Below are 25,300 nucleotides of genomic sequence, written 5' to 3'. Positions count from 1 at the left end.
CCTACAACTCAACTTTCACGACAGAGAGAAGGGAATTTTAGACCAAGTTAAAGTGAAACGAGTAAATCTGAATTTTTCACTCCAATTTAAAAACGCGGAAATAGCATCGAGTCTCATTAATCCTGTTGGCTTAGTAAATCCATTAATCCCATAATCCTATCACCTGCAGGACCTGAGTGCCATTTTAATCCGTTCAATCCCATTACGTCTTTATTTTACTTTATTCTCGCTTCCTCCAGACGATTTTATTCATCTATGGAAAGACCCTCGTAATGAAGATGTTAGTGAAAGCCTATTTAGTCTGAAAAATCTTAAGCTAAACAAAATCGTCTGAGAGTAATAAGAATGAAAAATAAAGTTGTGTGATTGAAAACGGGAAGGCCATGACCCCAGCACTGACTTCCTTGTTGGGTTGTATCAGGTGGCTCTATTGCTGTTGTTGTTGTTGTTGTTGTTGATGTTGTTGTTGTTGCTGTTGCTGTTGATGATGATGATGATGATGTTATGGCTGTTGCTGTTCTTGTTGTTGTTGTTGATGATGATGATGTTGATGATGTTGATGATGTTGTTGATGATTATGTTGTTGTTGTTATTGCTGGGATGTAAATTAAGATGCTGCGGGTCAACTCTTGTGTCTTTAGTCTATGGAACTTTTTTTTTTTTTTTTTTTTTTTTGAGAAAGGCGACTCAGCAATCGATCATTTACCATGGGATTGTCGAAATAAAACTGCTCTCATGATCCTTCTATCAGAGAATTCAATGCCTTATTCCAGATGACGTAGGAGAAATCGAGGCACCTTTTCCTTAGCGATTTATTACACCTATTAAATCACACCATATTTTTTTCCATGTTATTTATCGCATTTTAATATCAAGCTAGTCTGCATCAATAACACACAAGAGGTTACTGAGGGTTCATGTGCAGAATTAATCGCTAAGGAAGAGATGTTAAGAAATCTCTAGAGCCACATACAGTACGATCGCCAGTGAGCGTGTCCGAATCCGAACGAAACAAAAGGAGAAATCCAGTTAGAGATGAGCCTGGCAGCAGATCTCTAGAATTCTGTTATCTCTGTTATCTGTCTTTAGTGTGTGATCCACGATAAGCCGGTCTAACCCTACGATTCTCCTGCCCTCTCTCTCTCTCTCTCTCTCTCTCTCTCTCTCTCTCTCTCTCTCTCTCTCTCTCTCTCTCTCCAACTAATTTCTTAATCCCTTCCATTACTCCTTCCTTCCTCCTCTTTTCCTTCTCCGTATTTCCTGCTTCTCTCCTTCCTTCATTTCTTTTTCCTTCATTCACTCCTTCTCCTCCCTTTCTCCCATCCCCCTCGTCTCTCATTCTTTCCTACACCCCTTCTTTTCCTCCCCTTTCCCATCCTCCTTTCTTCCTTCCTCCATCCTTCATAATTAGTGGATGAAGGAATCGTTTTGTTTTGATTTCGTGTTACTTACTTATAAATCTAATATCATAGGTAAATATACAGTTTTTCTTTATAATGAAAGGCCTGGAAAAGGAAACAGATCTGCTTTTGTTTATGTTTTTGCTCCTTCATACTCCTCTCAATTCCTTCCCTCCATCTTCCTTGCTCCTTCCATCTTTCTCACTCCCTGTATCGTCCTACCCCCTCCCTAGAATGAAACACAAGATGAAAGGGGGAAGAGGAGGGGGGGGAAGATGGGGAGAAAAGGAGGAGAAGGAGAAGGGGGTGGGAGAAAAGAGGGAGGGGAGAAGAGTGGGAGAAGAAAAGGAGGAGAAAAAGATGGGTGAAGAGATATCAGTGGAGACGAGAGCGTTTGGGGTAAGGAGAAGGGGAGATGGAAGGAAGAGGGTTAGGTGGGGAGAGAAGGAGGTGGGAAGCTGGAGAGTGAGGGGAGAAGAAGGGAACAGAGGAGAGAGAGAAGGGAGAAGGGGATGAAGAGGGGAAAAAGAAGGAAGGAAGGATGGGTGGAGAGTGGGGAGGAATGACAAGAGAGTGAGAAAGGGGTGCAGTGGAAAGATAGAGGAAGGGTGGAGAGGGAAGGACGATGGGGAGAGCAGACGCGGAAAGAGGAGAGGTGACAGGGAAGAGGAGCAGGAGGAAAGGGGAAGACAGGGGAAGGGGAGAGGAGGGTAGGTAGATGATGTGGAGGAAAGGAGTGGGAAGGGGAAGGGAAGATGGCAAGAGTTGGAGGGGGGAGGAGGAGATGGAGGAAGGGAAGAAGAGGGTAGGTAGTTGAGGAGGAGGAGAGGGGGAGGTAGAGGAAGGGGAGAGAGGGAGAGGGAGGGGAGTGGAGGGGAGAACGAAGGGGAGAGACAACAGGCAATGCGATCCGTGTGATGGGAGGGATTCCTGATTGGCTCACCCACGGATTACAGCGAGGGGTGGGGGTGGACCTCTCTCTCTCTCTCTCTCTCTCTCTCTCTCTCTCTCTCTCTCTCACACACACACACACACACACACACACACACACACACACACACACACACACACACACACATACAGAGAGAGAGAGAGAGAGAGAGAGATTCCTCCTACAGATCGGCACAAGAATAATCCATAAGATGTACCACCAATCTCTTTACACCAGATATTGTATATATTGTTTCCCTGACTACTTCTATAATTTTTACTATTTTCAATCTCATGTCTATCTCATCGCCACCCTAGCAACGGTATGGATTAGGTATTTCTCGGGTCATTTCCTTTGGACCACAAAAGCTGTGCGTTTCTTCAGTTATTATTCCTATTAAATATCAGGTCCATTCTCTGCCTCACCTACTCCTAATCCCGCCTGTGTAGAGGGCGTGAAATTGATTATGTGAGTTTCCTGTTGCAGCTCCATCACCGTGAGTCAGTGTACCCTGACAATACCCACACGCTGTGGTCCTTAACTTCACTGTTCACTAAGGCTGAAATAATCTTATTACATGATATACGGTGTATTTCCAAGCAATAACTAGAAGAGAAGTTCCCCTCAGCGTCACTGGTATAGAGGAGACTCTTCACAATATACAGAAAACAATTATATAGATAGATAGATAGATAGATATAGATATATCACAATATATGTTATTGCCGGCAGACCATCAATTACTAATCAAACTACTGATTCCAAGGTTTGGATGATGAGAAAAAGAACAAACGCGCGACGCAGGACAAGACCAACAAAAACAGAAAGCACCACAACAGGCAAGAAAAGGAAATCAATGGGGAGGCGAGGACAGGTTGAGGGAGCGACACCAACAAGAGACAATCAGCACGACAGGCCTAATGAGGTGATCCGACCAGCCCCCACCCCCCCTCCACTACCACACCAAATCAACCGGGGAGGGAGGGGGAGGAGGGGAACAGGAGAGGCAGAGACGGGGAGGGGTGGGGTGGGAGCATTGTGGGACGGGGGGAGGGCAGCCTTATACAACCTGGATCTGCCCTCACCATGACAACCGCCAGCCAGCCTCGTGGGGGCGCGGTAAATAAGGGGATACTTTTTTCTGTTTTTTACTCTCATTAGTCACCGTAGTTGTGGCTGCTGTTTTTTTTCTCTTTCGTACTTTGAGCTCTTATTTCTTTCTTCTCGTGGTTTTCTCTCTCTCTCTCTCTCTCTCTCTCTCTCTCTCTCTCTCTCTCTCTCTCTCTCTCACACACACACACACACACACACACACACACACACACACACACACCGCCGTACCCTTCTCGGAAAACTGGACCACAGAAAACTTTATTTTGTGTCCTTAATGTTGCTACGTTCCACAGTGTCCTCCTTTCCCACTCTGTATATTTTTTTCCATTTCTTATTTCTCGGATCTTCTCCATCTTCTCCTAAAATAACAGCAGTGTCTTTCTTCTTCTCTTACTCTCTTATTTAACCCTTCAATACAGGTGGCTCTTATTACCAGTGGAATCTTTTCTTATTTAACTCTTTCTGTATCTTCTCTCACTTTCTCCAACCTCTCCTCCAATCTTCTCCTGTTCTCTTAATCAACTTTTTCAACGGGAGAGGATTCTGGGCGAGTGCAATCTTCTCTTTCTTATTTAATTCTTGCCTGCATCTTTTCTCACAATCTCTCACCTCTTTTGCAAGCTTGGATCATATTTATCTCTTCTTCTGTAGCTTTCCCACACTCCACCAGCTTTCCTTCAAGCCTAAGTCAACTTTATTCACTTCCCGAGCACCATTAGTTTGTCCGTCGGCAGGAAAAGTTAGAGAGATAAATGGTAAATGGAAGGAAAAAGTTAAAAGAGGCTGGATGCTTTTTTTTTTCATCCCCTTTGTCTCAGATCGTTCTTGAGTCGACTTAAATCGCCTCACGGAAGCAAGAATGACTTATTTCTTTATTAGTTAAATTTGCCTTTTTCTGATACACTTTTCTGTACCATGGAACAATCTTTTACTAGTTGGTCTTTATTTCTTTATTTAGTTTTTCTTTTTTTTGTGTTCTTTTTTCCTTTATTTGGTTTTCCTTTTTTGTGTTCGTTTTTCATAATTGACTTTTTCTCTTTTATGCCCCTTTTATCTTTATTTAGGGTTTCTCTTATTATACCTTCCTTATTTAGTTTTTCTTTTTTTTCTTCATACTGTGTTTGTTGTTTTATTTTATTTCCCTTTGCATGGGCCGAAAAATCGTCATTACTGGGAGGGAAGGTGTGATTTTTTTTTTCTTTCAATTTCTAAATATCTTCCCTAGGCTTAATAAAATCCTCTCTCTCTCTCTCTCTCTCTCTCTCTCTCTCTCACACACACACACACACACACATTACCTCCCTCACTCCATTTTCTTCCTCATCTCATTTTTTCCTGGCACACATGAGGGTAACTTTTTCTTTACACTGATCGCTGAAGGGAATTTAATTGAAATAAATTGCGATAAAGAGAAGCAAAGAACAAATTATGGGATGGGATGGGATGGGATGGGAGTCGATTAATGGAAAAACAGTCAGAGGTAACGAAGCGTGTGTGTGTGTGTGTGTGTGTGTGTGTGTGTGTGTGTGTGTGTGTGTGTGTGTGTGTGTGTGTGTGTGTGTGTGTGTGTGTGTGTGTGTGTGTGTGTGTGTGTGTGTGTGTGTGTGTGTGTGTGTGTGTGTGTGTGAGAGAGAGAGAGAGAGAGAGAGAGAGAGAGAGAGAGAGAGAGAATAGGTAGGGATAATGGAAAGTACAGAATGGAAAGGAGAGTAAACAATAATAATAATAATAATAATAATAATAATAATAATAATAATAGTAATAATAATAATAATAAAGGAAAAAAGAGCACAAGAAAAAGACTCCCCCACCAAAAATAAAGCAATTAGTGTAAGAGCAAGGAAATATATAGGAAACATAAATCTAACTTAAAACAATTCACAAAAAGAGCAAAAAGAGAAAAAGAGAGAAAAAAGAGTAATAATAGTAAAAGGGGTTCTACTACAGGAAAAAAATATTAATAGAATGAGTTCAATTAAGAGGAGTGAGAGGAAGTTCTGAGAAAATATAAGCATAAAACAAAGAGATCTGTTCATCTATCTATCTGTCTATCTATCTATCTATCCCTGTCCTTCGCTATCAGGCTGCCCTCTCTTCAGCTAAGGCGTAGGGTAGAAAGGAGCAGCGACAGAGGAAGAGAAACCTTTTAGTGTGCATTGCTTTTCTGCGCCAAATAAAACTGATTCTCTCTCCTCTTCCTCCTGCTTCCCTCCTTCCCTTTAACTCTTTTCCCTGTAGAATATAACACACATACCCACACCACGAAAATAAACTCTTAGGATGACACACTGACAAGCTATCAACACACATACACACACACACACACACACACACACACACACACACACACACACACACACACACACACACACACACAAAGAGAAAAAAAGGAAAATACAAAAAACATGAAGTGGTTGAATATCTCAAAATGTATGGATGAAACTTGCCCTAATTATAAAATATATATACGTTTTTCACCTTAACCTGGTCCACTGAGTGATGTGAAATAGGTCGCAAGTTAACGAAAATCTGGGAAACATTTTTGTGGAAGGAGTATACTGCACCTCGACATGCAACCTCCTAAAGTACAAGTTTTCCTGTATTTTCCTTTCATGATTTTCCCAGCTCCTTTCCCTCTTTTCATTCTCTCCTTCATCCCCCTTCCATCCCTCCCTTCTTTCTTCCCTTCCTTTCCTCCCTGTAAGATTTCCTTCCCTTTCTTCCTCCTCCATTTCCTCATGCATCTGATATATACTTCTTCTGTCCCTTCATCCTTTCTTACTTCTTTTAGTCCTTTCTTTGTCTGTCCTATTTTCATTCCTTTTCCATTTCTCTTGTCCTCCTTCCTTTTTTCCTTTCCCTGCACTATCCTATTCTTTTTTCCTCCTCTCTTCTACTCCTTCATCCCTTTCCTTCCTTCCTTCCTTCATCCTTTCTTTCTTTATTCTCATTCCCACTTCCTTCCCTCATCCCTGTCTAGTTCATTCTCTCCTTTCCTTCCCTCCTTCACAAATTTTCTTCTTCTCTCTTTTCCCTTCCTCTTTCCAATATCCTCTCCTTTCTTCTCACTCATACTTCCTTCCTTCCTTCATCCCCTTCTTCCTCTTCTCTCTTTTCCTTGCCCTCTTCATCCTTTCCCTTCTCTCCTTCATTCCCTCCTTCCTTCTTCACACTCCTACTTCCTTCCCTCATCCCCTCCTTCCTTCCTTCCTTCCTTCCTTCTCCCGTCCCTCCTCATCCCGGAACGAAACGACGGGTCATTTCTGGAGTATTATATGATTAAAAGTTTTGAGAGAGAGAGAGAGAGAGAGAGAGAGAGAGAGAGAGAGGAAGAGAGAGAGAGAGAGAGAGAGAGAGAGAGAGAGAGAGAGAGAGAGAGAGAGAGAGAGAGAGAGATGATAAAAGCTCCACCGACTGGCCATATCGGTGCCACCACGTGAAGGCGTCCCTCTCCGGCACGTGTCCAAATTGAAAACATAAGAAGATACAAAGATACAAACTGCACACAAAAAATAAAAAATACATATATCACCTGAATATTTTTCTTGCGCGCCCATACAAAAAATAAATCAACAAATAAATTAATAAATAAACAGAACGCACGAAAACATTCACGTCAAATAGGCATAATAAGTCGCTACGGAAAAGGTGTTAAGATATTCTCGTGAGACCCAAAAATATGACCCACATTCCAGTTATTAAAATTTACAAGGAGTTACGAGGACAATTAGTACCTCAAAAGATATGACGACCAATCCAAGGAGGGGCTACGAATGAAGTTACTATTCCACTGTATCTCTTTCTCGCTTAAGGCATGTCAGTCACTTTCCTCTGACTCAGCATATCACGGAGAATCATCCATGGGCAGAGAATTATACCAAGCTTCTCTCACCTCAGGACTCTTAGCCTCGTATTCTCAGCGCGTAAAGAAGCTCCCTAACGCCTCTTCCTGGGCCACTTATTTCTGGATATGGCTAATTAACATCCTTTTCTGTACGTTATTTATGTAAAGCATGGCGATATTGGAAGGATTTATGTAACATAGAAGGGGACAGTAAGGTGCAATAAGCAAACTAAATCGCTTAGAGAAAGGTGTTAGGGATCCTTCTTAACCAACGAGAGTAAGGGCCTCAGCCAGCAAAAAGAAAGTAGGTAAAACAAAAAACATATATTAAGCCAAGTTTTTTTTTTTTACTTTGTAATCCAAAATGCTTGCCAAAAAAAAAAACTCTCTTGCCCTTTTTTCAGATCCATAATGCTTCAAAAAAAAAATCTATCCATTTTCAAAAACTTCTACGCTAGACATCCAATTATTAAAAAAAAAATAATAATATTAAGAGTAGGAATATACAAAAATATAAAACAAGAAATTTTATACCTGGAAAGGACAAGAAAAAGATGAGGGAAGGAGAAGAGGAAGATGATGGAAGGGAGAAAGGAAGATGAGGGAAGGACAAGAGGAAGAGGAGGGAGGAAGATGAGGAAGGGAAAAAGGCAGAAAGTGGGTAAAGAGGAGAAAGATGAAATGGGACAGGAAGAAATAAAAAAAGCAATGGAATGGGGATAGAAAAGTAATAAAGTGGGAAGTGAAAGACAAGGAACAGAAGTAAATGGTAAATTGATAGAGAAGGAGGAAGAGAAGGAAGGGAGGGAGACAGACAGGATGAGAGAGAAACCATTAGGGAAAGAGGGAGAGAATGTGAAAGTGATAAAATGAGAAGGGGAGGGAGAGTGATAAACTGATGAGAGAGAGAGAGAGAGAGAGAGAGAGAGAGAGAGAGAGAGAGAGAGAGAGAAACAAAATGAGAAGAGAAAAAGAGAAGAAATCAATAACAAACTGGAATGAAATAGATAGATAAAGAGAGAGTGATGATGTCTGACGCAACAAAATGAGAGAGAAATGGGGTGTGAGAGAGGGAGAGGAGAGAGTGATAAATGGAAAGTGAGAGAGAGAGACGTAGAGCGAATGATATCATGGAGAGGGAGAGTAAAACAAAAATAAACTTGCGAGAGAGAGAGAGAGAGAGAGAGAGAGAGAGAGAGAGAGAGAGAGAGAGAGAGAGAACTAGTGCATTACCGTAATGAAAAATCAAGGGAGGAGTTTGTCTCTGTGAGTTTTTAACAGAGCCTCACAAACTTCCTCCCCAGAGCTCCTTAACTCCCTCCTTCCCTCCTTCTTTCATATCTTCCTTCTTCCTTCATGTTTTTCTTCCGTCATCCTTCTTTCTATTTTTATTTTTTCTCATTCTTATCTCATTCCTTCCCTCCTCGTTTTATAACTTTCTTTCTTCTTTCATATTTTCTTCAGTCATCCCTCGTTCATCTTTATTTTTTTCTTTATTAACTCCTTCCTTCTCTCCTTCCTTAATTTCTGCTTTTCCTTCGCTCATATGTTGCGCCTAACTCCTTCCTTCCCTCATCCTTTCAGATCATCCTTCTTCTTTCTTCTCTCACTTTCCTTCATTTCTCTTCATTCGTCCTTCATCGTTCTTCTCTTCATTCGTCCTTCGGTTCGTTTATTCCTTCCTTCAAATCATTCTTCTTTCTTCTTTCTTCTCTTTCACACTTCCCTCCTGTTTTCCTTCTTTTCCCTTCATTTGTTCCTTGATTCGTTCGTATCTTCCCTCCTTCCTTCTCCCTATTTTACATCCTCTTTCCTTCCTTCCTTCCTTCCTTCTTTCCTTCGATTTTTATGTTTACAGCACCCCTCTATATTTCCTTATAGCCTGCCTCTTTCGGATTTTCTTTCCTATAATCCTTCACAAGTTTTCTCCTCCTCCTCCTCCTCCTCCTCCACTCTTACTGTTTTCCTCGCTGCTTTTTTTCATTCTTTGTCTTCATTGTCTTTCCTCCTTCCTGCACTTTTCTCTTTCATCTTACATTTTTCTTACTTCTTCTAGACATCTCTTCCTTCTCCGTCAATTTTAGGCCAAGTTAAAGTAAAAAGAGTATATCAAAAATCCTTCTGTACACTTCACAGTATATCTAACACCAAGAAAATATGTTGTTGATGAAGCTAAAAGTTCACCTCAATGTGAACCCGGTGGACTGCAAGATGAAGCTGCCCCTCTTCTGCAGTCCACTATCCTCCTTTCGGTGGATAGGGAGGGACCTGGGGGACGTCTGTATCACTGGGCAGCTCCACCAACAGGCTATATCAATGCCACCACACTAAGGCATCCCTCCCCAAAACCATTGAGAAAAGATATACACCTACTCATATCTGCTTCTCCCACAACTACCACGGCCACACCTGCCACCGCCACACTTGCCACAACCTCACAATTACCATATTACCTGACACCTGTTCGCTCACACTACCTCATTCTCTCTCACTGTCTCTCTTTTCCTCTGTCTCACTTCCTCACTTTTCTTCCCTTTGGCGTGTCTTTCTCCTCGTCGATATTCATTCTCTGTCCTAACTCCCTACTTTGTTTCAGTGCTCTCTCTCTCTCTCTCTCTCTCTCTCTCTCTCTCTCTCTCTCTCTCTCTCTCTCTCTCTCTCACCATTCCATTTCAAACTTTCCTCTTCCCCATTTCCTCTTCCTCCCCTCCCCTCCCACTTTCTCCTCTTCCTCCCTCCTTCTCCCCCTACTCTCCTCGATCTCAGTTACTGGGTCAAAAGTACATGTAAATGAGAAAGCTGAATGTATAATGTGAGTGAGAGTGAGTGAGAGTGAGTGACAGATGAGTAGCAGTTGACTAGGTGGCATGCAGTAAGTGGTAGTGTGTGTGTGTGTGTGTGTGTGTGTGTGTGTGTGTGTGTGTGTGTGTGTGTGTGTGTGTGTGTGTGAGAGAGAGAGAGAGAGAGAGAGAGAGAGAGAGAGAGAGAGAATGACATGAAGAGGCAAGTGGACAGGTAAAAATATGTAATGACGAGAAAGAAGAGAATAACAAGGCATACGGTATGAGAGAGAGAGAGAGAGAGAGAGAGAGAGAGAGAGAGAGAGAGAGAGAGAGAGAGAGAGAGAGAGAGAGAGAGAGAGAGAACAGTGAATGCGAGGGAGAGAGGACGTGGACATAGCAACAACAGGGAAATGATGAGGGGAGAGGAGAGGAAAAGAGGACACAGGGGAAGAGGGGAAAGGTGATGATGACAGGAAATGAAACGCAAAGGAAATGAGATATACAGGGATGTGCAAAAGTTCGTCGACAATACTCCGCGGCCTTATATCCTGCCACTGACTACTTCTCATTTCTCCCCAAACATAAGAGGGTATCCTTATTTCTCACCTATTTTGTGTGTGTGTGTGTGTGTGTGTGTGTGTGTGTGTGTGTGTGTGTGTGTGTGTGTGTGTGTGTGTGTGTGTGTGTGTGTGTGTGTGCTTAATAATCCCATCACATAAATTAAAATCTGTAGTATAAATGAAAATATATGGAAAAATGACGCACAAAAGAAATATTATATGAGAGGTAATGAAGTCTGGGAATGAAGCAGAAATGAAATGAAATATACAATCACGGAAAAACAGAAAGATGTTGAAAAATGAAACACGGAGGGGAAACTATCAATAAATGGCGACGATATCTGGGAAAAGAGACGGAAACGATATGAAAGATATTCCGAAATAAAAAGAAGAGCAGAATAACACATAGTAATGATTTTGGGAATGCAACAGAAATAAATTATACACAGAAGAAAATAGGGAAATGTTTAAAATGAAACCCGTAAGATGAACACAAAACTGAAAACAATGAAACTATGTTGACTACAGTTAATAGGAAAACTTGTCTAATGTTTCACTTCTTTCATTTCTTTTCTTCTGCTAGTTAACATTTCTAAGCTGTGCGAGACGTGCAACTCTATACCCCTAGCCGACTCTTTTTTTATATGATACGTCAAGGAGGAATATGACGGGATCCTGAGCTAAGAGAGGCTTGGTATGTTTCTCTGTCCGTAGGTGAGTCTCTGATATGATGCGTCAAGAGGGAAAGTCACGGAAATGCTCAAAGTAAGAAGTGGACGCAGTGGAATTGTGAGCAAAGGGTTATTATTGATTATCCTGCTTTATATTCTAAGCAAGTCGCTGGACAGGGATGCCTTCACGTGGTGGCACCCATATGATCAGGCAATGGAGCTGTCCGGTACACAAACACCCTTCATTCCTCTCCCTAACCCATGAATGGAGAATGGCAGACAGCAGGAGGAAGATAACATCAACTTGCAGATAGACAGATAGGCAGAAAGATAGATAGATAGATAGATAGATGTACATATATACTAAGATGAAGTGAAGTATATACCCCTATACACTTACTACAACTACTTATTTTATCAACAGTAATGATATGCATAAGTTAAAAAGGCAATTAGATACAGGACATCAACGAAATTCCTGCCTCATTCTCATTAATATGTTAATTATAACAGTTGCTGGCATGATATTTACTGGGATTAATTAAGCGGTAGTGTTGTCTACGTACTTCTGGGTAAATGCGATGGTAAGGCAGGAGCTAGAAAGAGAGAGAGAGAGAGAGAGAGAGAGAGAGAGAGAGAGAGAGAGAGAGAGAGAGAATGTTAAAAATTTCCTCCATCGCACAACACTTCAAAACAAATAGCCTCACATACCCTCACATATAACCAACATGGGTACTAAGAGCGAACCGTCAATGTTGAAGAAATTACACTACGAAGCCGTTCATACCACACACAATACGCCTAATACTGTCGATATTCACTAACAAACATACGTATCATTTTCTCTCTCATAATTCACATTTCGTTTGGCAGGAAGTACAAGAGACCTGGGGAGACTGTGTGCCCCCTTTCCTTCTCCTTCCTGCAAAAAAATACTACTTTTCCTACTACTTTCCTTAGATATTTAACATCCGGGTTATTAAAATCTGGCTCTGATATCTTCCTCCTCCTTCCTGGAAAAAGAAAGCACACTTAGGAAAGGGAAGGCATAGTAAGTTTAATGGTGAATCTAGTTCCTGAAACGCCTTGTCTTTCCTAGAAATAGATTTTTATTCTTACGACATATATTTGCATCGTAAGTTTTTCTGTGATTCTACCCCTTCAATTGCTGAGCCAGGTCTTGCGCGCGCGCGCACACACACACACACACACACACACACACACACACACACACACAGAAAAGAAACGGAAAGAAGGAACAGCATCACTTTCTCTTTCTCTTTCTCTCTCTCTCTCTCTCTCTCTCTCTCTCTCTCTCTCACACACACACACACACACACACACACACACACACACACACACACACACACACAGAAAAGAAGTGGGAGGAAGGAACAGCATCTCTCGCAGCCAGGCCTCTCTTGGGATGTGCAGTCATAACTAGAAGGGAAGTTGGCAGGCTATTCACTGGGAAAGTAATACTGGAGTGAGATTGCAGGGGAGGAAGCAGGGAGAGAGGGGAGGAAAGGGTGATGCAATGGGGAGGTAGAGGGGGGAGGAAAGGGTGATGGAGTGGGGAGGCAGGGAGAAGAGGAAAGGGTGATGGAGCAGGGAGGGATTGGTGTGAGGGAGGGTGATGAGAGGAGTGAGGGAAGATGGAGAGAGGGACGAGAGGAAAGGGTGATGCAGTGGAGAGGGATCGGTGTGTGAGAGGGAGAAGAGAGATTGCTGGAGAGAGGGAGATAAGAGGAGTGACAGAAGATGGAGAGAGGGGTGAGAGGCAGGAGTAAGAGGATGAGACGGACGTAAAAGAATAAGAATGAGATGGAGGTAAAAGATTATGAAAAAGAAAAAAAAAAAAGAGAAAAGAAAAACAAAAGGAGAAAAAGAAGAAGAAGAAAGAAGCCAGAAGGTAAAATGAAGGAAGGAGATGGGACTGGCGTGAGAGAGGGAGATGAAGGATTGTTGGAGAGAGGGGAGATGGGAAGGAGATGGTGGAAAGCAAGAAAAGAATGGAGGAGGAAAAAAGAGGGAGGCAGGACAGAGAGAGGGGAGGTAATGCACAAAGAAGATGCAATAAAGGGATGTCTATACGAGAGGAATAAGGAACAGAAGTGATGAAACAAAAAAAAAAAAAAAAGAGGAAGTGGAGATGGGAAAGATGTGAGAAAGGATAGAGGAAAGAGTGATACATAAAGACGCACTAAAATGATACATGAAAAGGGAAAAAAGAAGAAAATAAAGTACTCTGATGAAAGGAGGAGGATGAGAATCAAGAATAGGACAGAGGACAAGGAAAGGAAGGAGCAAGACGTGAGAGTGGGGTGATGCAAAAAGGAGAGGCAATAAAGACATGCTGACAATGGTACAGTTATATGAGGAACAGAGTGGATGAGGGAGGGAGGAACCTGTGAGAGAAGAAAAAGACAGAGAAGTGTGAGAGAGAGAGGATGGATGGAGAGGAAGGTTAAGAGATTAATAAAGGTGATGCATAGATAAGAAGCAATAAAGAGTTGCTGGTATGGAGAAAGAGATATATATGAGCAATAAAGGTAAATAAAAAGCAGAAAATGAAACTGAAAAGCAAGGAAAAGGGAGGGCTTGGGGTGGGAAGTGAGTGAGAGGGACGGAGGAGTTGAGAGAGAGAGAGAGAGAGAAACTAAAGAAGACAGCACTACAACCCGCACCGTCATTCAGTATCAACACAAAACGAAAGCTACCCCAAAACCCATCCAGGAGGCCATGGCAGTGACACAGAATAAATGGAGAATGTGTAGTGTGTTATTTGCAATATTTTTCCCACCGTAATATATTATGATCCTTTAAGTCACTGATCCACATGCGTTAAGGGACCGATCTGTGAGTGTTGATGAGACCTTGGCCTAATATTTCCAGTTTGGGTCAAGAAAACAAGCTAAGTTACTTAAGAAAACTCACTCGGAACCTTAGAAGTAGCAAGAGAGAAAAAAAAAATTACATTATATAAACAATGACAACTTTTTTTTTTTTTTGGGGGGGGTTAGTGTTGGTAGACTATCTGACACACACACACACACACACACACACACACACACACACACAGCTAGGGAATACGACTGAAAACTGCTGACAACATTGACGTGGCACAAAACCAGGTCAGAAAGCTTCATATACTGGCATGTTCTTCGACCAGCACATCATACCACAGCCCGGATTTATAAACATTCTTGGCCAAAACATGCGCTGATTTTTTTTTCTATTTCAGTTTCTACGTTACTAAACAATTTACAATCAAAATAGAATAAATATATAAGCGAAAATATAATTCTAAATATTAACCCCTGATAATAAATTACTAGGGACATATTATCTTTCTAAATCTGGTAAATTAATTTGTGATTATCTAGCTGATTAAAATTGCCAGAGACAATTATTCCTAATGACGATGATGATAATGATGATGATGATGATGATAATAATAATAATAATAATAATAATAATTAGTAAAAATAATAATAATAATAATAATAAGAAGAAGAAGAATGTGAAGAAAAAGAAGAGGAGGAAGGAAATACAGAAGAAGAAGAAGGAAAAAAAAAGAAAATGAATAAGACGAGGAAGAAGAAGAAGAAGAAGAAGAACAACAACAACAACAACAACAACAACAACAACAACAAGATTCAGAATAAGAATAAAAAGAAGATACCAAGAAATTTAGCTCAAATGAATATTAATGTGAAAAATGTAACAAAATTAAATACTTCCTGATAATTATAACCTGCTACGCATATTGTTCAATTAGGAATACTGACTAAGATTCTCTGTAAATACTGCCCAGTCCACAAGTCATGGGTTGCCATGGAAACGGTTTATGACGTCGCTTCGAGGTCATGAAACATCCACACTTTTCACCTCGTCTCTCTCTCTCTCTCTCTCTCTCTCTCTCTCTCTCACACACACACACACACACACACACTGAAATACCGGTAGAAAAATGGCTCTGACCTACTTGGCTCACGTAAATATTAAATGCTTTTTTTTGTGTGTAATATCAGCCCAGGCACGATTTTTTCTTTATAATTTCCGCTAACATAGGATATTATTAACCTCGTTGTGAAGGGGTTAATGGGGGCTACTTTTAACCCTTCCAGTTCCTTGTGTCTCATCAAGGAATAGCAAAAGAAAGGGAAAAAAAAAGAAAGAAAAAGGAGAGAAAAAAGAAAGCGATGTCACTGTAATGATTTTTTGTTATTTCGATCTCCTCATAAAACAGCAAAAAAAAAAAAAAAGATAAAAGCAAAAACGACAGAAAATGAAAGAAAATGAGAAAAAGATGGCACTACTGAATTTTTCTATATCCATCTTCTCAGAGCATAGCAAGAAAAAAAAAAAAATGAATAAGAGGAAAAGACGAAGAAAAAGTCACTACTGATTTCTTCCCTTATTTCCACATTCAGATTAAACAAGGGTAGACCTGTGAGTTATTTTCAGTGATTTATTCGTTATTCATTTATTTCTCTTATTTATTTATTTACTGGTCGCAATTAAAATCCAGTTGGTCACTCGACTCCCCCCCCCAAAAAAAAAAATGGAAATAGAAAAGGCAAATTAAAAGCCATATACGCGAAAAATTGAAGTCTTACCGCTGGGCGAAAAAAAAATTATATCATATTCTCTGGATTGATTTTCGAATAAATTTTTGCTTCTGGCTTTTATTTATGACGACTTTTAAATCAAACTCTGAAAACAATAAACCATCTTTTTTTATAACAACAATAAATAATGATGACAATTTTAGGATATTTTGACCCGGAAAGATATTGTTAGTGTGTCAGCCCGTCTGTTTCCTCGTTTGTTTGCCTGTGAGTTTTTTTTTTTTTTTTTTTTTGGGGGGGGAGGAGAATGAAAAATAAAAGCTATGGGAAAGATCAGTGTTTTTATTTGTGTTTTTTGGCCAGACACAAATCTTAATATTAGAAGAATTTCCTTTTTTTATCTCGTTATTTATGTATTTCTTTATTTGTCTCTTTATTGACATATTTATTCGTTTATGGTCAGGCAGGAAAAAACAAGTATGGGTGAATCAGTGTTTTAATTGGTGTGTGTGTGTGTGTGTGTGTTTTTTTCCTGGCAGAGATTTACGCACGTACAATTACGTTGGGGCCCCTCACAGATCCCCTGCACCAATACGATTTGTGTGTGTGTGTGTGTGTGTATAGAGTAGAGGGACAACACATGCATTACTCAAATCCTGTAGATTATAAACAGGTAAACACAGCTAGGCAGGCACACACACACACACACACACACACACACACACACACACACACACACACACACACACACACATGTATTCAGTTATCCGGCTACAAAGTGATCACGCACACACAAAAACATGCATCCACATCCACACCCACATCGACAAAATGACAGGCCTTCAAACAGAATCGTTCACTGAATCTGTATATGACCAATTTTTCGCGCTCGTGTGCACAAAATCCAAACACACACACACACACACACACACACACACACACACACACACACACACACACACACAGATCTTTCCATATATCGGTTCTCCTTATACAGTTAACCGTCATCATCATCATCAACACCATCATTATAATCATCATCATCATCGACATCATCCCTATCAATATTCCCACACAAAACATTGAGGTTAAGGAAAAACAATCACACACACACACACACACACACACACACACACACACACACACACACACTGCCAATTAACCTGAAACTCGACGCTGTGTCCGGCCAATGGAACTTTTGATAATTATTAGCTCCATTCCATTGATTTATTTATTTATTTATCTGGACTTTTATTTTCTGCTTTATTTTTTTGTGCGTAGGGCGGCGGTGGGGGAGGAGGGAGGAGTGGATGGGGGAGAGGGGAGGGGGTGAAGGGGAGAGTGAGAATGACGGTTGGAAATGTGTGTGTGTGTGTGTGTGTGTGTGTGTGTGTGTGTGTGTGTGTGTGTGAAAGGCAGTGAATCCCGCTGGTAAATGAGTTGGACAGAAGTGGGGAAATAAAATGACGATGAGTAAGTAAGGATTAAATGGGTAATGAAGAGTGAATGCAACTAACTGACAGGTAAGAATGAGCGAATGACATGAGAAACAGGCATTAGAAGTCGGTGGGTAAGCAGAAGGTGGCAATAAATAGAATGAAGGAGAGTAAGCTTAGAATGAAAATGAGTAAGGATGAGTGAGAAAAGGATGATAGAATCAGACGAAAATGGGTAAAAAACGAGAAAAAAACAAAACAAAAATCATTATCATCATCATCGTCATCATCATCATCATCATCATCATCATCATCATCCTATCTCCCACTTAACATACAGGGTGAAGCAAAAAGAAAGCATCAAAACATCACACTTGTTACCCATACAAACCAAACACCATATAAAACGCAAACAAAAAGCTTCCACCACAAAAACAAAAGCAACACCCTGTACCCTCCACACACACACACACACACACACACACACACACACACACACAGATATGAGCAAAAATTCGGCGCCACTTCTCTGCTAGCTGTGACAATGGAGTAGCAAAAGTGAGAGAGAGAGAGAGAGAGAGAGAGAGAGAGAGTCTGCTAAGTTTTGCTCCCGCCTGTACATCCATAATAATTCCTGCGTAATTACTTAACCATTTACTCCTGACTCAAAAAAGAAAAAAGAAAAAATTAATTGCTGCCCATCACTCTGACCTGTCCATTAATTACTGCAATAAAGGAGAGAGAACAAAGTCATTAAATCCGCGGCTCCTATGGCTCACTCCCAAACGAATATAATCACCTAACATTAATAAAGCCACCTAACATCATTAAAGTCACTCATCAATAAAGTCTCCTAACATCAATAAAGTCACCTAACATCAATACTCAACCAGCATCAATAAAGTCACCTAACATCAATACTCAACCAGCATCAATAAAGTAACCTAACATCAATACTCAACCAGCATCAATAAAGTCACCTAACGTCAATACTCAACCAGCATCAATAAAGTAACCTAACATCAATACTCAACCAGCATCAATAAAGTCACCTAACGTCAATACTCAACCAGCATCAATAAAGTCACCTAACATCAATACTCAACCAGCATCAATAAAGTTACCTAACGTCAATAAAACCCTTTCCACAATCAATAAAATCGTCCGGAGATAGCAAGACTATCAATAATGTTCTCGGGCTAAATTACGAGGCGAGCAAACTTTCGAACATAGATGACCTCAAGAGCTATAATCCTTTCACCTTAACTTGGCTCAAATGTTCGTCCTTCTCCAGTTTATTTCATGTAGTTCAATGGCAGGAAAAAATAATACTCTAAATCTTTATCCTTTCCATGGCACTTCTTCGCGACTAGCCTCATAGTCAAGGGTTAAACTTTGTACTAACATAGCATTCAAGATGGAGAGATGGGAATTTTAGGCCAAGTTAAAGTGAAAAGAGAGTAGTTGCGACTGAATATTCTCCACAACAGCAGAAATGGTGATCTAACAGGGAGAGCAAATTACGAAAGATAACCAACAGAAAAAAAATAGTAAACAAAATAATAATAATAATAACAATAACAACAACAATAATAATAATAATAATAATAGTAATAACAACTATAATTAGCAAAAACAACAGCGACAGAATATTATGCAACGAACCAATCACAACAAAAATAAAGCAAAGCTAAATTACACATAAAAAAAAAAGAAATGCAAAATAATTAAGTATTCGTGCATTGAACAACTGACATTTTGCCCCCCCCCCTCACTCCCGGCTTGCCCTGGTGTTGCAAAATGGAATCAATTACCAGGGATTCTCTCTCTCTCTCTCTCTCTCTCTCTCTCTCTCTCTCTCTCTCTCTCTCTCTCTCTCTCAACCCACCGCTGCTGTCGCCGTTATTGCGTTATAATAATCTGACCCCAGTGATCTTGACCTCTGACCTATAGTAATAACGTTCGCCACGTCAGCTCTTGCGCATCATCGTTTCCGTTGCTAGTGACGAAACTCCACTGGTGGTATGTTCGTTAGTGTTTATTTTTTTCGTCTTCATCATCGTTACCGTCGTCATCATTATCGTTATTTTGTTTATTATCATCATCATCATCATTATCGTCATTTTCTAGATTATTGTCATCATCATCACCAGCAGCAGCAGCAACAACAACAACAACATCATCATTATTATTATTTTTTTGTTACCATCATCATCATCACCATCATCATCATCATCACTTTCATCATCATCACCATCATCATCACTATCATCATCATCATCATCACCATCATTATCATCACCCTTATTCATGACATCCAAGGCGTCCACCAGGTACCCATAAGTCGGACTCCAGGTGACAGGTGTGGCGTCGTGTGGGGTGTGGTGAAGATGTGGTGGTGACTGTGGCTGAGGTGTGGTGAAGCAGTGGTGTGGTTGTGGGTGTGGTGATATGTGCTGGTTGTGGTGGTGGTAAGGTGTGGTGATGGTTATGGCTAAGGTGTGGTAAGGAAATGGCTTGAGTGTGGCTGTGGTGAGGTATGGTTGTGTATGGTGGTGTAGTGTGGCAACGAATGTGTGGGAGGTGAGGTGTGGTAGGGGTTGCGGTCGGGCAGAGATGTGGCAAATGTGGTGGCGTGGTGTAGTAGAGGTCGTGATGAGGACGAAGAGGAAAAGAGGTGATTGTGGTGGACAGACGTGACAGGACAGGACTGACACACACACACACACACACACACACACACACACACACATAGGACAGGGAGCGCACATTATGAAAAACAGCACACACGTCAACAAAAACATACCTACTCTCAGCACGACAACAACATGGAAACCAATAGTAAAGCAAAACAGGCAAAGACCTCGAGAAAGTCAGGAGGACAAGCTACGCACAGACGAACGAAAACACACGAAAACACTCACGACCACGGAACTAATTACGGCACAGAAATCAGACGCGAGGTATGTAATAATAATAATAATAAGCAGTGAAGCAAGCAGTGACAGCGAGACGAGAGCACGAAGGAATTTAATATCCAACGTGAAATCACCACAACAACACACGCACGCACTCAGCAACGCATCCACGCGGAAATGAAAACACCGTATCTCCCTGAAGGAAACGCACCCAACATCGCACTCAACTCTCACGCACTCAACATTCACACACCCACAAGCAATGACAGTTTAAAAGCGCGAGTCGCCGCTCTTGTCGTGTGGCCGAAAACGATATTACGGGGGAGGGAAAATCATAAGGAAATTTATATCCGGGGGTGACGCGACTGTAAAAGTGGAAGCAGGCATGAAACTGGAAGGGAAGAATGAGGGATAGGAGGAGGAACAGGAGAATGAGGGATATGAATGGGATAGGAGAATGAGGATAGAAGAAGGAACAGGAGAACGAGGGGTAGGAGAGGGAACAGGAGAATAAGGATAGAAGAGGGAACTGGTGAAGGAGGGATGGGAGAGGGAACAGGAGAATGAGATAGAGGAAGGAACAGGAGAATGAGGAACAAATAGGATGTGTCGCAAGGGTAACATGGATGGGGGATAATATGTGACGGATTAGTGTGGCAGGGATAACAGAGAAATATGGCGTGAGAGTATCATGGGTAACTGACAGAAGGGAAAATGAAAATAAAGCAGGACAGTAAAGATAAATGAGTGATAAATTTACGATAAGGAAAACGGTACCGGAGTAACTGTACTTGGATAAATTAAGAGATAACGATGGTACGGATAACTGATAAAGGGTTAATGTAGCGATAATAAGGACAACGGAGACATAGGAATATATATAAAAAAATGGGATGAAGGAGGCACGATACAAAAATAATGAAAAACAAGGGTAAGAGATGGATAAGCAATAATGAAAGATCGTGTGTAATAAACCATTAATGTGCCGTAAATAAAGGATACTCCAAAACTGGCAAATAACTTTAATATGACCGAGAAAAACCAACAGAAGACTTTATTATTAGAGATGCATTTTCACTTGACACTTCCTATCATTCGCTGTGGCTAGGCTTTACATCCTTCTCAGTCCATCCATCGCCATGTTCAACCTTGACTGTACCCTTTGTGCGTCAGTTCAGCCTCGACATTAATTAATCGTGGATGCTGTGAACTTTGGGGGGACAGAATGACTCGCTGCTCACTTGAACATCGCTGAACGTGGTACTGATTTATCAATCAACTTTGCAATCATTCTACTAATCTCGTTCTACTGACACACTAAGTGAACTAAACATCACTCACAGGAGTATATTAATGCATGCAGAGTAAAATCTCTCATCTAATAACTGATTTTCTACGTATAAATGAAAGCAACGGAGCACAGTCGTCCACACACACACACACACACACACACACACATACACATACTTTTCTTGCACGTTGATGCAATAACAAGAGCAATACTGCCGCAGACACCACACAAATAACGAGGATGGTGGTGGTGGTGGTTTATGTTGTGGACAAGGAAAGGGGTCGGAGAAAGGAAATTGTTAGTGTCAGTGTGAATACGTGAGGTTAGAACCAGTGTTTTCATCTGTTTATTTATTTTGGGGGGTGGGGTGGGGGCACTCTGTAAATTACTGCTGAGCTGATTTTATAATAACACCTTCACTGAGAAACAAATTACCTACTTACTGTGCCCTAACAACAACACAAATGAAATAAAACAGACACCACCACACTACGGCGGGTATGAAGTGTAATAAGTGGAGCAAACATCAGAATAATCCTCGAATGACTCCTTATAATGGTAACAGATAATCTCCTTTTACGTTTGGCGGAGACAGTGAAGGGTCCAAGGCCAGAGAACGGTAATCCAGATAATTTAAGCCGGAGGAGACAACCCTACGTCCCAGCAGTGTTTGGCATGGGAGAAAAACCCTCGGCCACTTTTGAATTTGAACCGTGGCGCGTAGGTCACAGCCTTTTCCCGCTCAAAAACTTCGCCACTGAGCTACTGAGGCGCCTCCAAAGTTGCAACCAAATAACCGATGAAAACATGCTTGTCAATTACACATACCTTGGCAGATGCAGAGATGATCAGGTTAGGGACGATGGCGGTGTGAAAGTGGAAGAGATGCCTTGAGAGACCTGGCTTGTAATGAAATCTGAGCCGCATGTGAGTCTCCCTGTAAAAAGATATATTCATATTATTGCACGAATCGACCATCAAAGCACACACATGCAATTGCCATACCTGACACTATTTCACCACACCTGACACTTGACACTATCCCACCACTCTTGACACTACCCCACCTACATGCAATAAAAAAAAAAGTCACCTTTACTTCCCACAAATCCACGTCTTACTGAGGCAGAGACTCATTTAAGCATTTGATTCAAGATGCACTTTTTCCAAAATTTTTGCAACCTCCAAGTAAAAAAAAAAAAAGCTGTTGAAGTGAGGAGCCTGACTTTCTTCAAACATACTTTCATCCACGCACAGTTAAATTAAACCCTTAAAACGATGACATTTTCCCCTCATTAATATTAGGTTAGACGAAATTATTCAGTTTTGTGGGGACTTTTCACACTGAGGGGTTACACACAGCCTTCAATAACTTCTTCCTTACAAGACATCTACCTTAACACGCATAAAACTGTCTGGAAACATGGAAACCAAAATTAACACCTGTCATGGGAGTGGTGCCTCGTTCCCCTATTAACCATGTACCGTAACTTGGATCAGTTTTTCAGTTCATAGCAACACAACCAATAATAATAATAATAATAATAATAATAATAATAATAGTAATAATAATAATAATACGATATCAAGAGTTCACAATTTATTTCCCTCATATATACTCTTTATATCCCTGAACAGACTGAATTGACCACTTCACTACGATCATACATTATTTATTTTCCCAATTTACAGACAATTTCATTCAACTTAGGAATGATTTCTTTTCAACTTTATGGGGTTTGAGATACGCTTCAATAACCCCTTCCTTACAAGACTTCTACGTTAAACTGGAAAAAAAAAATCATCTGGAGAGAGAGAGAGAGAGAGAGTTAAGTGTGCGTGTGTCCCATATCCATATCTACATTTTTCTAGTCTATTTCTGAACACCTCCTCTTCTAAATGTTCCAGCATCAGTATAATCCTCATCATTTAATTTGCTAACTAAACCTCTCATTGCATTTCTTAGACATGCTAGTCACTCAGTACGTTTACACACACACACACACACACACACACACACACACACACACACACACACATCCCTACCCTCACCCACCCACACCCACTTACCCATCTACCCACCCACACACCCTAAAGCACCACCAGCATGAAGTAATTAAAAGCGATAAAGAAGGGATAATTGCATTGTGTGACTCGCTAATAGCTCATTATTTGCCTGTTAGCAGCCTGACCACCCATAATCAGCGGATATGGAGGCCTGGTGGGGATTAATTAAGCGTCTGTGTAGGGATTAAAAGGGGATTTGAGGGGATTAAAACTATCACTCTTGATATCGTAATTTTTTTTATTTCTTCTTTCTCTGATCTAATAATTTTATCCGAATTATCATGCATTTGGAGTTGGGCAATCAGACACCACTCCATTGACTCTCTCCCCCCCCCTCTCTCTCTCTCTCTCTCTCTCTGAAACACACCCCCAGTTCTTTCCTTCATTACTCTTTCCACCTGTTCCCCTCGCCCTCCATTTCTTCACCTGCCCTCCAATTAAGGTAAAGGTCAGGCCAGTATTCCACACAGCAAATTAAAAAAAAAAAAAAAAAAAAGTTCCATTTTTAACATTTTTTTGAGTTCGCTTTTCCTTTTTTTTTTTTTTTTTTAAATGCACATCCGTAGGAACAAATTTATTTAATTACAGTATTGTTTTTTGTGTAAGGGTGTTTTTAGATAAGTATATACATTCTTTTATATATATACATACACACATACATACATATATACATACATACATACACGCATACATATAAAAACATACATGCTGTACATACATACATATATACATACATACATACATTCATATATACAGTATATACATAGACATACGTACATAAACGCATAAACTAAGATACAGATATACAGGTAACAGAAAACTGATATAGGCAGACAGGTGTGGAGAGAGAGAGAGAGAGAGAGAGAGAGAGAGAGAACCACTAGCTCTTACAGTTTTCACTACCACATAGCACATGAATTTCCTATTGCATGGTACATCACTCAGTAAAAAAATAATTACATTTCCCTGTGTTCTTGTCTATCTTTACCTTTGTCAGTATCTACCTACCTACCCATCTACCTACCTACCTACCTACCTACCTTATTAGTAGATTTTGTCTCCTTCTCTGTCTATTTTCAATCTCTTTTTATCTATTTGTCTATATCTGCAGTCTATTGGCATCAGTTTTGGTAATAGCTTTTTTTTCACCATAATGACAACTGCCAACATTAATTTTTCCGCCTTCATTTTATATTCGTGTGTCCGTCCATCTATCTATCTATCTATCTATCTATCAAGTTTATAGGTACGGTTTTGAAACTATAGTTGCTGCTGACCTTTCTGACAATTGCCAATATTTTTCGTTTTTCATTTTATCCATTTCATGAGTCCCCCTTTCCTCTCTGTGTGTCTGTCTGTTATGTCCCTGATTGTGTTGGTCTGTATATCAGCGTCTGCCCCCCCCCCTCTCTCTCTCTCTCTCTCTCTCTCTCTCTCACACACACACACACACACACAAACACAGGGAATACCAGATGTCCCCCCACCCTTTCCTACTGGATGGCGGTAATTGGTCCACTATTTGCTATACAGATTACCTTTGACCTTTACCCACCCACTCCTCACCTGTCCCTACTCCCCTTCCCGTCCTTACCTATGCCACCTCCCCTTCCTATCCTCACCTATCCTCTCTCCCTCCTTCTTGCCCTCACCTACTCCCCATTCCCCCTCTTGTCCTCACCTATTCCCCACTCCCTCCTCACTCCTGTCCT

Source organism: Coenobita brevimanus, chromosome 71 (assembly GCF_032717465.1).
Source record: "Coenobita brevimanus isolate Jiangsu-jjx chromosome 71, ASM3271746v2, whole genome shotgun sequence".
Classification (NCBI taxonomy): domain Eukaryota; kingdom Metazoa; phylum Arthropoda; class Malacostraca; order Decapoda; family Coenobitidae; genus Coenobita; species Coenobita brevimanus.
The sequence above is the reverse complement of the archived record's forward strand: the minus strand, read 5'-3'. Positions refer to the sequence as shown.